This window comes from Ranitomeya variabilis, chromosome 1 (genome assembly GCF_051348905.1).
Source record: "Ranitomeya variabilis isolate aRanVar5 chromosome 1, aRanVar5.hap1, whole genome shotgun sequence".
NCBI classification, from domain to species: domain Eukaryota; kingdom Metazoa; phylum Chordata; class Amphibia; order Anura; family Dendrobatidae; genus Ranitomeya; species Ranitomeya variabilis.
In genome coordinates this window covers 197025372-197042370 of record NC_135232.1, presented here as the reverse complement: position 1 = coordinate 197042370, position 16999 = coordinate 197025372, and the positions used below count along the sequence as shown (strand labels likewise).

General features: G+C 39.3%; 1 protein-coding gene and 1 long non-coding RNA gene across 4 annotated transcripts in view; one reads left to right on the top strand and one right to left on the bottom strand.

The window, feature by feature from the left end:
* The window catches only part of CHSY3 (chondroitin sulfate synthase 3), a 438108-nt gene that overhangs the window by 8124 nt on the left and 412985 nt on the right, over positions 1-16999 (bottom strand). The gene's annotated exons all lie outside the window — the stretch shown is intronic.
* The window catches only part of LOC143808663 (uncharacterized), a 147194-nt gene continuing 145615 nt past the window's right edge, over positions 15421-16999 (top strand). For all 3 annotated transcript variants that reach the window (XR_013221994.1, XR_013221992.1, XR_013221990.1), the window contains exon 1: positions 15421-15521. This is a non-coding gene — a long non-coding RNA (uncharacterized LOC143808663). The remainder of the gene's footprint in view (positions 15522-16999) is intronic.

Here is a 16999-nt window from a genome sequence, read left to right as displayed (position 1 = left end):
CATACATATACACATACATTACGTAAAACTATTTTTTTTACAATGCAATAAATGAAAATGAAAAAAAATACACTGTATGCTTATACACTTGTCAACATCTACAATGATTCCCATTGCATATAGTTGTTTCAATTATGCCTTTATTTTACTCCCTTATATAGCGCAATTTATTACACAAAATTTTACATGCATCATCATGACAGACACGGTCTCCATTGGGGCTCACAAGCTAAATGCCCTATCAATACGTCTTTGGAGTGTGGGAAGAACCTGGAGTACTCTCACGCAAACACGGGGACAACATACAAACTCTTTGCAAATGTTGTCCTTTGTGGGATTTGAACCCAGGACCCCAGCACTGCAAACTAACAGTGCTAACCACTGAGCCACCACAGTATCCACTTTTCAATGTACAGGGTGGGCCATTTATATGGATACACCTAAATAAAATGGGAATGGTTGGTGATATCAGCTTCCTGTTTGTGGCACATTAGTATATGGGATGGGGAAAACTTTTCAAGATGGCTGGTGACCATGGCGGACATTTTGAAGTTTGCCATTTTGTATCCAACTTTATTTTTTTCAATGGGAAGAGGGTCATGTGACACATCAAACTTATTGAGAATTTCACAAGAAAAACAATGGAACTCACACCCAAGATGGTGCACCAACACATTATGGGTGTCAGGTTCAAGCATTCCTACAAGAACAGTTTCCTGGAAAGTGGATTGGTCATCGTGGGCCAGTTGAATGGCCACCAAGGTCTCTCAATCTGACCCCCTTAGACTTTTATCATTGGGGTCATCTGAAGGCAATTGTCTATGCTGTGAAGATACGAGATGTGCAGCATCTGAAACAACAGATACTGGAAGCCTGTGCTAGCATTTCTTCGGTAGTGTTGCTATCAGTGTGTCACGAGTGGGAGAAGAGGGTTGCAATCCAACATAATGGGCAGCACTTAGAACAAATTTTATAAGTGGTCCTAAACTTGTAAATAACTTATGAAAGAATAAAGATACGTTAAAACCAAGCACACCATTGTTTTTGTTGTGAAATTCTCAATAAGTTTGATGTGTCACATGGTCCTCTTCCCATTGAAAAAAATAAAGTTGGATCTAAAATGGCTGACTTCAAAATGGCCGCCATGGTCACCACCCATCCTGAAAAGTTTTCCCCCTCCCATATACTAATGTGCCACAAACAGGAAGTTGATATCACAAACCATTTCCATTTTATTTAGGTGTATCCATATAAATGGCCCACCTGTAGTTGACACAAAGGTATATATTAGCTACACATATATCAATACCAAAAGGATGTTCTGTTTGGCCTGACCCGACTGATACAAGTCTATGGGCATTTTGAACGCAGTGAAATACTTTTCTTAGTATGTCCGTATCAATGACATTCATAGTTGAGTGTCTTTACTGTGCAGAAATCTATATGACAATCATTGCTGAGCCATCTGGATGAACTGCTGTGACTTTTATATGAGTTGTATAGAGAGACACTTAAGTTATGTGCTGCATTAATCTCTCTCCTGGGTGAGATTACTTCTCAAGCAGTAAATAAATATATTTATATTCTTATATAAACCAGATTCTGATTTTCTTCCAGTTTGTTGAATAGACAGATGCTATGTTTATACACTTTCATCCATATATCCATTTACTTTGAGTTTGGAGCCAGAATATCCATTAAGGTTTATACACGTTCTTGTTACAGAACAATAGTAGCTAACTAAATAGGCTCAATAATGTAATCCATGATGTCAGGATAACACACTTTGTAAACTTAATTCACAAAACATAATTTTACAAACTAAACAAATATGTATAATAGATTTACTAAACTCAAGAAGGTTTACATCATCTACTTCTTTATACTAGTCTGTCCTTTACCATATAAGGTGTATTAAAGAGGGTGAAAGCACAGATTTAGTCTGGGATCTTGGCAGCCCAAATGTAATACGGTTACTGGTTTATAACAACCTTTTTAGGAACAGTTAGCTTTTATTGTGAGGGCAGCCATAGATGAACTAATATTTCACTGACTAAAACACAAACATTTTTTTGATCTCCAGCAAACATAAAGCCTAACTTTGACCCTCTCAAGTGTCACGGGTGAAAATAGTAGGGTACATGCAACACAAAATTTTTTTTATGCTCTAGCAACAGGCTTGGCTTCATAGGAGATAGGTAATTTCAAAATAGACTGCAACATATAAAATATTGAGATGTATTGTACAAGCAATCCAGCGTTCCGGGCTCAAATTCCCTAAGAAGACCAATAAAAATTGTAGAAAAAATTAAAAATATTTCTACAAAAATGAATATAATACCTTTTATTTTACAAAAAATCTAAAACATTGTAACATCTTCTGCATAACCATTCAAAGTAATAAAGTGACATAGAACAAATTTTTGAAACGAAAAATAAATCAAAATGTCAGAATTGCTGTTTTTTTAATTATTATGTTGCCTCCCAAAAAATTGGGAGAAAAAGAGATGAAAATGTCATATAGATCGCAAAATGGTAAACTGCACTTCACCCCACAAATAGCCCTTTTGCAACCGTACTGACCTAAAAATAAAAAAGTTCTCATGCAAAGGTGAGTAGGGAAAATTGAAAGCAAAGAGAGGCCCATAAGGATTCTGTCACCTAAAGATCATCATAAACATAAATATACATAAAATCTACCACTGTGTTGACTACATTTTTATTACTACCACTTCAGCATATTTGTATCTCAGTGGTTTGATGAGGATTCGATAAAATCCACATTATCAGCTTCAGCTGTCCTTTAAGTGTGCAGACAGAGTAGCACACAGACTTAATCCAATTTTTGAAGAGCTGCTTCATATTTATGAGGCATCTTGAAAAGTTTGGCACTGCAACAATTTGAAGCGCATTAAAATATTGACACGTCGCACAATCCTTGTGAATGAACCTTGTTTTGCCGTTTTCGTTATAGCCCTAGATGCATAAATCAGCTTGAAACAGTAACCGCTACTTAACAGAAGAGAACTTTTTCCCTTGGCTCATTATAAATACATATAAAAAAAGAATTGGTTGTGCCATCATACACGTTAGCCCATATTTCAGAGGGAGTCTGTTGCAGAGATGCTTCAATAAACCCCTTAAGAACAGCGTTATTAATTCCTTTAAAACCCTTTAATATATTTACTTTCATCCACTAGCTTGGAGCCTTTAATACATTTTCTTTCATGCCCAGGAAAGGATCCATACTAGAAGCTGGGAATTTCTTACAAAAGATTAATATAGTGAGCTTGAAGAAACATTGCTGGTACGATATACTTCACACCAGCACAAAATCCGGAGGCTTTCATCCTATAGTATATCACAAGCTTAAAAGCTGAATTCAGTAAATGTAAAATAATTACAAATTACCTAACATTCTATCACAGTCTATGACAATACCAATGGGAAAAATAACAAAAGGCAGAGAGAGCTAGAACGCATTCTCAATATAATATAGACTCATGCCTGTGGTTAATCCATTACATTGACTATAAGTGCAGTCTACATTGCTCCTGACTGCCCCATAAACGTGCACAATGAGAACAGCCGAGTGTTCATGCTTATTTTAATAGGAAGGGGAGAAGGGATAAACCACTGCTAGAACTCTGGCAGAGTCTTATCTCTTAGGAAGAAGAAATAATCATGTATGTAAGAATACAATCAGGCTGTTCTCAGATAGATTAGACCGTTGAATCATCAAATGTGTATGGCTAGATTTTTATTTATTTATTTTAATAGAAAAAAATTATACTATAAGAAACTGTTTACTTCAATTTTTTATCTTTTTTCCATTCTCACTTGCCATCTACTTAAAAATGGAAAATCAGTATCCTGTAATGATGATTCGGTCAAGCAAGAATGGGTCTCATCTCTCTAAGGGCACCATACCAGCCTTCATGTCTCTACGTATGTTCTTGCCTGGGCAATGGGAAGACAGCAGTAAATTTTACACTATAATAAAGTTCAGAGCTTGTAGGAAGGAGGGTGTATCCGACAACAAGTGTGTTGCCATCATACACCCTCCTTATTGCATTTTTCTACTTGCTCCCGACACAACCATCATCTGTGCACCGCCTGGGGGATATGTCCACTATTTGTATTCCATATAATGGAAGGAAGCTTGAAAGGCAATAGAGCAATAGGATCTTAGCTGGATAAAAAGTTAAAAATGATAAGGAGTGTTGCTCACCTGACCAGGGTTGTGAAACACAATCACTTATTACACTTTAAGGCTGCTGCAGACCCACAAGGATTTGTTTTTATTTGAACATCATTTAAAAAATCACATCAGGGTAGTTAGTAACTGTGTTTCGGCAAGAGCCTTAGTCGACTAAGGCTCTTGCTGAAACGCGTCAACCAGTTACTAACTACCCTGATGTGATTTTTTAAATGATGTTCAAATAAAAACAAGGATATTTTATTCTAAGGATCCAGCATTATTGTTTTCTTTTGGATTTTTTTCACACACCCTGCCAACAGGTGGCTGTGCTCCTTATCTATATGCATCGGTCAGGTCAAAGGACTTTCTGGTGAGCAACATACCCTCTACTAGCTTTCATTAAATCCTGTGCTGCCTGGATGGAAGGAGTCATTGAATAGAGGAAGTCAGAGTCTAATGAAGATTAAGTGCCATTTATTTGTCAACGTGTTTCGTAGTTTCACACTTCTTCTTCAGGAAAATCCACAATCACTGGCTCCTTTCATCCAGGCACACAGGATTCAACCCATTCTTCTCCACCATTGGCACTATTTGAACTTGACATATTGTAAGCTGGAATATTTTTTTCATTTTATTAGTACAGAATGGGTTTGAATGGGTTTCCTCAGAAGCATGAAAAATAAAATTTTGAGGCGTAAAATGTGCACAAATTCAGTATTATGAAAGAGGAAGAAAACTCAGTAATTAAACCAGACACCCATCTGTAGGGAATTGTTTTATTTTCCCCAACAATAGATTATCTGGATAAGATACCCTTCATGCAGCCCTTGGGGTTACGGGATGTTAGCAAACTTGATTGTGTATTTAGAAATATTTACTGACCCTGTTTCATGGGGAAAAAGTATGTAACTTTGCTCATCTGCAGTAGAAAGAAAAGTATTTCACATCAGCCAAACTGGACAAAAATCTGTTGCCTGTAATAAAAATTCTTAAAGTCCCTTTAATGATAGCCTGATAGTCTGCGCCCAAGTGGTATATGGTGGCTTGCCAGCATCAGTTCCCCATGAACAGTGGAATGTTAGCACTCCCTGACCCAGATGCACAAGTCCAGTATTGAACCTTTTATGCCTCAAGCACATGCATTTTCTTTTAAAAGAATACTGAAGTAATTATAATTTGCCCTTTGACCATCTAGTTATTTTCTGCTGTTTACTAAAATCTAATTTTAAAAATAAAAAGTAATATATTGTTATATATTTTTTTACTTTTATTTTTTTGATTATAATTGTGTGCTTTTACCTATTTTATCACCGAAATCCTAAACTTAACTCTATTTGTTACCCTATTTGTCATCCTTAACAAGAAAAGAAACAGGGCCGCTCCCATGTGTGAGCCCGCTCAGACTGACCTGGACGAGCTGCGCAATCACAAGCCCAACTCTGGTAAGGGCGGACTGCAGTACTCGTCTTCAATCCAGAGATAAAAAAAGAAAAAAAAGAACAGGAAGGAAAAAAATAATGGTCTGAAGGCGCTGTCTCACTGGATATAGTATAAAATTCTGTTTTTATTAATAAAACAATGCGTTTCTAGAGCAGACCGATCTCTTCATCAAGTACAAATAATGTCAAACCAGTATGCCAATACACCTCACGATGAATAAACACAGATCTAATGTAAAAAATTGGATTATGAACCAAAGTTTGTTGAGACATTTTTTTCGCGTGCATGAAAAAACTCCGCCAATCTATAACTTATTATAATAGATAAACACCAGCTAATCATACTAATAGATATCAAAGATTGTTGAATAGGGAAAATTTCAGGATTTTTAAATTGTCCACATTAGTTCCTAAAGGATTGTATGAATGTATAAACCATACAGGTTGAAGAGGGATACAGTGATATCTGTTCTTTATTGCTGATTGCTCTATTTAATATCTGGGGTATATGTTTATATTGATATGTGATTACATGGTAAGGGTAAAATAATTAAAGAATCTAAATACCTACACCTGGTCTCTGTGCTTATCTGAATGCAGTTCACTCTGTATTGTATGTTTTTATTGGTACCTGATGAAGAGAGTGGTCTGCTCTAGAAATGCATTGTCTTATTAATAAAAATAGAATTTTATACTATATGTGATGAGACAGCAACTTCAGATGGTCATTTTTTCCTTTCTGTTCTTATTCCTAAGCTGTGACATCCTTATGGATAATCATACCTTCTACAGTGGTGGTCAGCACCTGAGCCTTTTGAGATCAGCACTTCCCCCAATGGAGCACGGTTTCCAATTCCAGAGTTTATGGGTAAGTCTCTCTCTTCTGTAGTGTGTTAGCTCTTATGTCGTGTGTAAGCTCTCCTTCTCACGCCTGAAAAATAAGGCAAGCTCTAATGGTCACTGAGGTCCATTCTGTCTTCTCTCCTCGATGTGTATTTTTCAAGCAATTATAAGCTTTCCAGTATTAAGTATTCGGCTAAACAGATGAATTTCAAAAGATCCGGTCATCTCTACTGCTGACGATAAGTGCTTACACTCTACAGGAAAGAGAGACTAATCCAGTATCTTTAGAGATGGAAAATGACTGTGCATACAAACTGTTTGTTAGGGCTGGCGGAATGCACCAAGTAAATATAGAGATGTTATTTGGTGCGTTCGCAGCCCGGGGTCCACCGTGCAGGAAAAGAACCTGCTGCTGGCAAACGGCAGCACTACATGGCGGTAGAAGCGATCTCTGTTGCTTCACAGAGTTGCTATAAAGAAAGGACTGTGTCCTGTAAACTCCACAGGAATAGACGGCAACTGCCGAGCAGATAGCAGCTTGTGGTCACGCAGTCAAGGAGGCAAACATACAATCTCCTCACCGGAGGAGCCTGTATTCTAGGTGGCTTATTTCAGCCGGGGCCCTGAAACCATACACACAATCTCCTCACCGGAGGTGCCGGTATTCTAAGTGGCTTATTTCAGCCGGGTCCCTGAATCCACACAAGCGTTACCACATTGGCGCAAAACTCATAAAATGCATTGATACTAGTGCATGGCCATGCGGCCATGCGAACCTTATATAGCTGCAGCAAGTACAAGACCTTCCTAGAAGGACCAATGAGAGGCTGCCACAGAGTCTGAGCACCTTCAGGACCTTCCTGGAGAACCAATGGGCTTTGCTGCAGTATCCAAGCATGTGACCCTCGATCTCCGATGAGAGATCTTACCCTGGGCAAGCTCAGAAGGAGAAAAGCAGGACTTAGTCCCAAAAGCATCTGCTCGCCGCTGCCCAGCACTGGCTTCAATGGCAGAAGCTGGAAAAGCAGCAGTAACCCTTTGCACAGAGTCAGACTGAGCGAGACGCTGGGACCGACGTCTCCGCTGAGCAGGCTCCACTGTGGCAGGAGAAGAATGGGAGACCGCAGCGGAGATGGCCCGAGATTCCCCCTGTGCAGAGGTGGGAACTCAACCCCTAACACTGTTCTCCAATTGTAACTGCTGATCTGTAATGGCTAAAGTACTGACCACCATTGTACAAGATATGATAATCCGCTAGTTGTCATAGCTGTAGGTTATTATTGGGAAGCGCACTCATCCACGCAAAAAGGCATTAGCCCGCTCTCTTATGCTTTAGCAGTGTGGGAAGTAATAGAATTCATGTAAAACAGTGAATTTCTCAAACTCGTTCCTACTTGGTTGATATGTTCATCTCTAGTAGTAATCTCATTAACTTACAAGTGACAGGGGAGGCAGGGAACTGTGGGAAAGCACAATGCAGCCCTTTGCCATCTCACTCATTGCCTTTGTAGAGCGTCGCTGTCAAGATGAATTTATCTTTCATGTTCTACATAGGCAGTGGCCAAGATGAAAAAGCTTGCCTCATGATACTGATAGCTATGTCATCTCAGTCACTTCCTATGCAGACTGTAGCAGCCAATGACAAACTCAGTACATCTGCTAAACGTTTTAAATTAACCTGCAGCACTAACCAAGATGTCACAGTAGCCTGGTCTGCTTTAGTCATCTTCATTGGCATCTGTTGGACAGGTGGTCATGGAGACCCTACACCACTCCAAAAAGAATTAGCATGGGTGGCCATGAGTGAAACTTTCCAACACCGTAAAGATTTGTCACCCAGAGAGTTGCCCCGATGGCCCCCTTCCTCACTCTATGCCACTGCACTACACTGCCCCAAAACTAAAATAAAAAGGTTTCATAGCAATTCGGAATTACCAGTTTTTAGTAATTTTCCTAATTATGAAAGATGACACTGTATGTTCAAGATAATGGATAATTTTCTCATTTGGTACCAATGTCTGAAAGTAATTGCAATAATTGTACTAATAATGCAGACATGATGCATTTGCAGTGACATAATATTTCAAGTGGCACTAAGTTACAAATTCAGCACTGCTTCAACTGCATGATAGCATTGGCAATAAATGTTAATGATGATAAGCATGCATACACAATGTAATACTTTTCTTGAATCATAAATAGAGATGATTGGATTGATCCACAGCAAACCTAAATAAATTGAGTCGAATTTCTTAAAATCCGAAAGTCCTCATGAACTCAAAAATATTGCGAATCGATGAACACAGATTGGCCAAAATAAATGCCTGCTGCCATTTTACTCACTGCTGAAGAGTCAGAGAGCGGGCATCACCTATAATGCACATCATGTGGTCTAGTGTGACATCGCGTGGACTATCACAGATAGTTTAAAAGATAGGGACTAGCCAAAGAGTGCAATTTTATGTTTTTACATCATTGGGATAGAGGTCACAGCAATCAGTTCTTTCCACAGAAGAAGACACTAGTGTTGGACATTTAGTCATATCAGTTGGGAGAGGGAGATATAGCACAGTTTAGTGTAAGTGTAATTGATTAATGTATTCAAAGTACACACATTTCTTATCCTTCTTGCTGTATAAAAATTTGGAAAACATATCTCTATTTTGACAATGATCCACATTGGAAAAAATATTGATAGAAGGCAAAATGTTCTAATGCAGCTGGACTATTCCAGATTTGCTGCACATAAATTTGCCAGAAATCAAATTTTTGGAAAAATGTCATGAACCTGATGAGTTTGAATTTCAAAAGGTTCAATCATTTCTAGCCCTAATGCTTGTGTTCTTTTCATTTCAGTAATATTTTGTACTAGACGTACTGTAGACTATCTTCCCAGTTTGTAATCATCCTATAATACGGTTTCAATAAAATAATGTCATTTCCTAATTTGTTCCCTTAACATGCTGTTTGCTCACAGTGCCCAAGTCCCTTTTATATGTTCTTAAGAAAAAGATTTCAGCGGTACATTCTCACGCTCAACATCATCCTAGGCGGTTTTATTTCTACTGATTAAACGCAAAGAGATTAGGTCAAGCTAGCTTTCCTCTGACTTTATCAGTATTAAAGTTTTATCATAATTTTAAGCATCCCTGGAGCCAACATCAAATTAAAATAACGTAAGTACAGTCCGCTGTTCCTTGTAATGTCTAAATAGGATAAGATATAGAAATACCATAACAAACCCTATTTATGAAACTTTATGATGTGACTAAGCTTAGATTGAAATATTATCCTATTGAGAGAAGTTTTTATGGAGGGGAGTAAGGTAAATTCATATGTACTGCTTGACCACAGGACAGGGCAGGATTAATGTGCTAATTACTGTGTGATGAAATGGTATTAACTTCAGGAATCGAGTCCTATTATTGTTTATAACACTATGCTATCCATGCAACCACAAGAATACAGGAAAATGAGTAACAAATGTACTGTACACATTGAATTAATTTGTACCCTGCATCCACAAAGAGACACAAGTCTGCCTAAATGCAGAATGATCTACAAATGCAGCTGAATGTAGGCAAAGAGATCTCGATTCCAACAATGTATCACTTAGTTTACTGGATGCAGCAGTTGCTATACAAATCAGACTTTTTAGATGCAGCAGAGTTCAGAAAGTTAACCCCACCCACACCACAGCTTTCTGTGCACACCGTATACTGACAGTGAGCTGCTTATCAGAGCAGGGGGCATGGTCGGAGGAGGGCTTATTTGATAATCTCCTGCTGATAAAACACTCATTGTATTGAAACAACAGCACAGAGACTAATAAGTAACACATCCCTGGAAACTGTCTCAGCTGCTGCATTATGCTGTCCTCAGATTACATAGCAAAAACCTGCTAACATATTTCTTTTAAAGGCATTGGCCAACTTGTACATAATCAGTATAGAAGAGGCATTAGTGGAGATATAGGTGACATACTGTAGTATTAATAATCTACAGACGTCCTGTGCCTTTTTTTGCCATTCTAAAGCCATGCTCCCTTGTCAGCTAACTCTTCTCTCTGGACAACCCAGCTTCTCGACGAGCTTCACCTAGTAAGGAAACTGTTGTAGGAACCGCACATTTCCATGAGAGATTACGGTAATAGCAATTTGCCAGATCTACCCATCTCATAATGATCTATTTACAGTATTTGTTTGCTTTTCACCATCAGTGTGAAACTTAGCTGAGGCTACACATTTTTCCAGTTGGCAATTTTTGCTAGGATGTCCAGGAGTGCACCTGGGGATGGAGGATATTAAGCACTTTTAGTAGGTAGAGGAGAGTTAAAGATGAAGTCTTGCCCTTTTTGAAATTACAAAATCTAAAGCATCTTACTAGCTGTTGTAACTAGTGATGAGCGAGTGTACTCGTTGCTCGGGTTTTCCCGAGCACGCTCGGGTGACCTCCGAGTATTTATGACTGCTCGGAGATTTAGTTTTCATCTCCTCAGCTGAATGATTTACAGCTAGTAGACAGCTTGATTACATGTGGGGATTCCCTAGCAACCAGGCAACCCCCACATGTACTCAGGCTGGGTAGTAGCTGTAAATCATTCAGCTGCCCCGATGAAATCGAAATCTCCGAACACTAACAAATACTCGGAGGTCACCACTTGTTTTACGAGAGACAGAAAAGAAAGTAGAGAGCCTGTCATCTGTCTACCCTGGATCCTTCTGCTGATATGAGGTAGTGATCTACAGGAAACATATTTTTTTTAAATGTATGTGTCTGAGTTGTATGTGCGTGCATGTTTACTGTGTGTAAGGTGCATATATGTGTGTACTGAGTATAAATATTGGTAATGTGTATACAGGGGTGTACAAGTATACATACAGTATGTGTATAATGTGTGATATAGGGGACATGGTTTGTTTACCCCAGCTAAAGAAATTCATAGCTACCGCTCTGATGCATCTGAAGATAGAACATCTTGTTTTTACAAATCAATGCAAGTTAAATATAAAATATTATGCAAAATTTGCTTTATTTATTTCCATGGAAACTAGCCAAACAGTTGGTGTCTTTAGGATCATACTCTGAAAGCTGCAATTGTAGCTACTCTTGCTGTACTGATTATCATTTCATTGGATTAAGAACAACTCTTAAAGGGGTTTCCCAAGAACAAAAGTTAATTTTATTCACTAGATCTTAGAATAATAATAATAACTTCCACAATTGGATGTGTTTAAATAAAATGTTCCTGTGCTGAGATAATCTTATAAATGTGTCCCTGCTGTGTACTGTGTAATGGCTGTGTATGACCGTACAGGAACATGGACTGGTCATACCACAGCTCCTGGGCAGGGGAGGATGCAAAAAAACTATACAGACAGGACAGCATGGGATCACCAATTCTTTCTGTGAGGTAAAACAGGATTTTGCATGAGCAAGTGCCAAAGCTAGAAGTTGATCACAAACGCATTGGAAATAAAATCAAAAGATTATTTCTTCTTTGCATTCATTGCTACAAAGCACTGATTAAAGCAAACCTGCAATGTGCAAATAAGACCACAAACTCACGAGTGTCTGTCTGTTAATGCTCCACAACGTATAGTTTCATGACTGACCTCGCGGGTGCTATATGTGCCCCCATAATGTGTGTGTCCCATTGTAGTAGCACTGTAGTGTGTCCCATTGTACGTGTGTGTCCCATTGTATGTGTGTCCCATTGTACGTGTGTCCTGTTGTACATGTGTGTCCCACTGTACGTGTGTGTCCAGTTGTACATGTGTCCCGTTGTACATCTGTCCCACTGCAGTGTTTGTCCCGTTGTACATGTGTGACCCACTGCAGTGTGTGTCCCGCTGTACATATGTGTCCCACTGTACGTGTGTGTCCCGTTGTACATGTGTGTCCCGTTGCAGTGTGTGTCCCGTTGTACATATGTGTCCCGTTGTACATGTGTGTCCCGTTGCAGTGTGTGTCCCACTGTACGTGTGTGTCATGCACTCCACAGTTCATGACTATTGTTATATTTTAGAATAATCTATATGTAACAGCTGCTATTGCAGAAGTCTATGACTTGTATGTGAAATGTAGAAATAGTTTGTCATAGCCAAGGAAAGGAGAATGGACCACTGCTCTGCGCTGGAAGGTTAATGGGTATGTTTATGTTACTTATCTGCTTTAAAGTGAAAATGACCAGAAATGTGACTATAGTTTACAATTGTATCTTCTTCCAGCAAACAGATCATCTTGTTTGTAATTAAATATACAGTACAAAGCTTATCTCACGTTCCAGTATTAGTCGTAAAAAAAACGTTACAGCCTGCCAACATTAAACCTGGGCCTCCTGCTGCAATAAAGATTAAAGTGAATTGTCCATCATCCTACCAGAGAAGTAAAGAAAGTACCAGCTTATGGTCCACAGCTGCTCTATAGGCCTAAGTACAGCCACTAAGGTGCAGCAAATATATTCAGAGACACACATTCCTTAATAATTTAGCACAACAGGGTCAGTCTGTGCACCATAACCTGAAATCTATGCCAACCAAGATCTCGCATAGATTTTTACTATCAATTACACAAATTGCTGACATAAATTATAGTAAATCCATTAGGCCCAGTGCCACTAAGCACCAAACAACAAACCAAAGAGTGAGAAAGTGGAAAAAGGTTTATTTTTGCAGAAACCAAAAAAAATATAAAATAAAATATGACTTTCTAACATCGCCATCATGCTGCATGGCTTTACATAAATTCCAGCCAAAGTCTATTAAAGTAGAAAAACATTATATTGTAATTAAACTGCATCTATACAAAAGAAGTGAAATAAATTGCTAAACCTCTTAGGCCGGTTTCACCCGTCCATGTATTTCCGGTACCGGAGATATCCGTGCCCGTGTGTGCAATACTTACGGCACACGTGTGGCAGCCGTGTGCCACCCGTATGCCGCATCAGCACCACACGGATGGATGGACGGCAGGGAAGAAGCACTACATTAAGTGCTATTCCCCAGTGCCGGGTGCTGAGGACCCCTCTATTCTTGATAATTAGCCTTGCTGAAGCTTGTTATCAAAAATAGGGGGGAACTCACATTGGGTTTTTCATTCATTCATTTATTTAGTTATAGCGCAGGTGGCGGGTGAGGAATACCCCAATCATCCGCTCCTGCTGTCACTGTTATTAGTGACAGCAGGTGTAGGTTGATGGGAGTAATAGTCCCAAAAGCCACCACCTGCTGTCATTGTTCTGACTTGAATATAACTCTCATCATTCTCCTCTGCTCGCGCCGATCACTGGCAGAGCAGGGGAGAATGATGAGCGCCGTCTTCAGCACCTGGCGCGGGGAACAGCGATTACTGTAGCACTTCTTCCCTGGTGCCGATGCATGTCACATGGATGACATCCATGTATGTTCTCCATGTGTGGGACATTTTGCAGGCTGTGCTGATGGTAAAAAACAGACATGTTTACGTGTGGGGCACATGGACACATGGTCCGTGGAAACACACTGACATGTGCACAGACCCATTCATTTGAATGGGTCTACATGAGTCAGTGTCTCTGGTACGTGTGAAAACTGTCACCGCATGTACTGGATACATGTATGTGTGAAAGAGGCCTCAGTTTAGTAAGTCTCCTCCACTATTAGGTATGATTCTTTAAGTAGTTGCATAGCAGAATGCTGTTTTTAGACAAGCATTTGTGTCTTTTTTGAGAAACTCTGCAAGTTAAAATTGTAACTGTTTGTAAAGGAGATTATGGAATATAAAAAGTTGAAAGATACAGAATAATCACAAAAAAAACTAAATTACCATGTAAATAAGTAGACGAAAATAGATTTGCTTACACGAGACAACATCATTGAGTCTTTTGCTGAAGGTCTATAAGAGAATGTAATGTGAAACCAGCGCAGAACAGATGTTCAAAGAGTAAGAACAAATTCAAATTCGGTTGATTTCACACTTTTTGATGCATTTTCATTGAGGCAGCTGAGGTTATTTTTGCAGCTTGTAAATAAAGGAATGACACTGTATTTTCCTTCTGTGCTGTTTAAGTTCTGATTAATCCCCTTCCTTATGTTTTTTTATATAAATGGCATTATATTATAATACATGCTTTAGGATGGAACCATTGTTAACCTGTTAATAGTAAGAATCGCAGGTCCCATGGGTCCTTCAAACATATTTTACACCAAATCTCATATCAGATGACACAGCTGCAGCCAAGAACTCACAAGAAAACAACAAATGAGCATTTGTGCGCCAGGGATCAGTTAGAGGGAAACCTGGTAATCCGTTAAGACTGCTTGTAAATTGGAATTTATGTGCAGTTTTGCATCCTGTTTTCAAGCAGAATCCTCAGACGAATCTCACATTTCTTTACAAAATGTTTCCTTTTCTGACCTTTCAGAGAAACATTTTAATATTAAATTTTATCCAAAATGCCACACTATTCTACACTATTTTCTACCATTCAATTTACTCTTCACAACATATTTGTACCCAGCTGAAGGAGTTTTCTAGAGTTTGTAAATGTTTAATTTGAAAGCATTGAAAAATGAAATATCTGCTTTTAACCTTGTATATGCTTTTCCCTGTCTCTTCGAATATATGCAATCGTGTTGCGTTCATGGAATTTCGGCCACCGCTTTAATGGGTTGTCCACTACTAGGACAACCCCTTCTTATTTCTCATGTTGGGCCCTGTTAAAATAAAATAAAAACACTTATACTTACCTCCCGTGCCGCTGCAGTTCCTGCAGTATCGGCACTCTCATTCCCGGGGCTCACGTGTGGTTATTATCACACATGAGTCTTGCACTCAACCAACTATGACCTCACTGTACCCTCCTTCAGACAAATTGAACATCAAGAGGCAATCAAAGAGCAGCCACAGCCATGGCTTCCTGTTGATGTTCAATGCGTTCAAAGGCGGGGATAGTGAAGCCAGCGCCGATTGGGCGCAGGGCTTGTGTGACATCACAATCTCATCTGAGCCCTGGTAACAGGAGTGTCAACACCGCTGGAATGGTGCCAGCATGAAAAGTAAGTATAAGTGTTTTTGTTTAAATGGGGCCAAACATGAAGAATGAGAAGGGGTTGTCCAAGTAGTCCACAAACCCTTTAAGACTCACCAAGTAATGAGTTGCTAACGCAATCCTGCTGTAGTGATGATTTATTACTGATGTCACATCAAGCAGTGGTGACTGGTATTTCCAATAGGTACAGGGACTCCTATAAATGATGACAATCTCTGAACAGTGCTCTGTATGTTGCTGTGTAATATTGGTGCTACATAAGGGAATTAATCCAAAATAAATAAATGACTTTTGAGGTGCAGCAACAAATTTTAAAGAGTCTGTTCAAGCCAAGCACAGTTGTTCTTTGCACCTTTGGCATGACCAAACAGTTCAGTGCATCTTTCAACTTAGTTCATCATCTTTCTTCACTCTTCTGTGGCTCCTGTAAACCAGATCTGTTATTCAAAGAAGAGGATGACAGACAGATAAAAAACAAGAAGGTTAGAATGTGCATTTAACTGTTTGGTTACTATCACAATTCCATTACTCTGTGAGTGACAGCTCAGTCACTATGAGATAGGGATGGGCTGAGCTGTCAGTATTGTGAGTGACAGCTCAATCACCATATAGGATAGGGGTGGACTGAGATGTCTGTATTGTGAGTTACAGCCCAATTGCCCAACCTGAGGCAGGCACATGCTAGGCTGTCGGTATTGCCAAGCTGCCCAATCTGGCCGGACCTGCAGGGTCTTCCAGGTGTCACCCATTCTGGGGGATTAACTGGCTATCTAACTTGCTAGCTATTATCAGACCTTGTCAATTGTAGCTTAGCTCAAGTGGTGTGTGTTTGCTCTGTGCTCAAAGTTCCTGTTTTCTGATCTTTGTTGTGCAATCTTGGACCTTGCTCTTGACCATCCGTTTGCCTAGCTCCTTTGTCTTGAGCTACCATCTTGGACTTCTGATCCCTGAATGTGATGATGAGGCACTACTTATGGACTAGCCATGAGGCAGAGTAGTCAAGATGTCCAGGGTCAGATATCAAGAAAACTTGTCATAAACAGAGGGGAGAGACAAAGGTGTAGTCAAGTCACAGTCTGGGGTCAGAATTCCAAGAAGGAATGCTGCAGTCAATCAATGACTGATGATTTCTTGTAGAATTCACAAGTTGAGCTAGAAGAAACAATGAAATGTGAATATTGCAGCTGATCAGTGACTACTGATTGGCTGATGAACTCACGTGATGCCCCCACTGCATATTAAAATTGTGCTGTTAAGCAGAAGCAGTGCCAATGTAATGATATAGGGCATTGGTTTTCTCAGGAGAAATTGTGTAACCAATTATAATATTTACGCCTATTACACACTGTGACATTTAAAAATTTGGGGCTAAAGCAATATTTTAGTAGTGAAAACTTAATTTTTCATTTTCACAGTCCACTTTTAAAAATTCCAGGAATCAGTTGTGGGTTCAAAATGCTGACTACACCCCAGAAGCTCTCTATA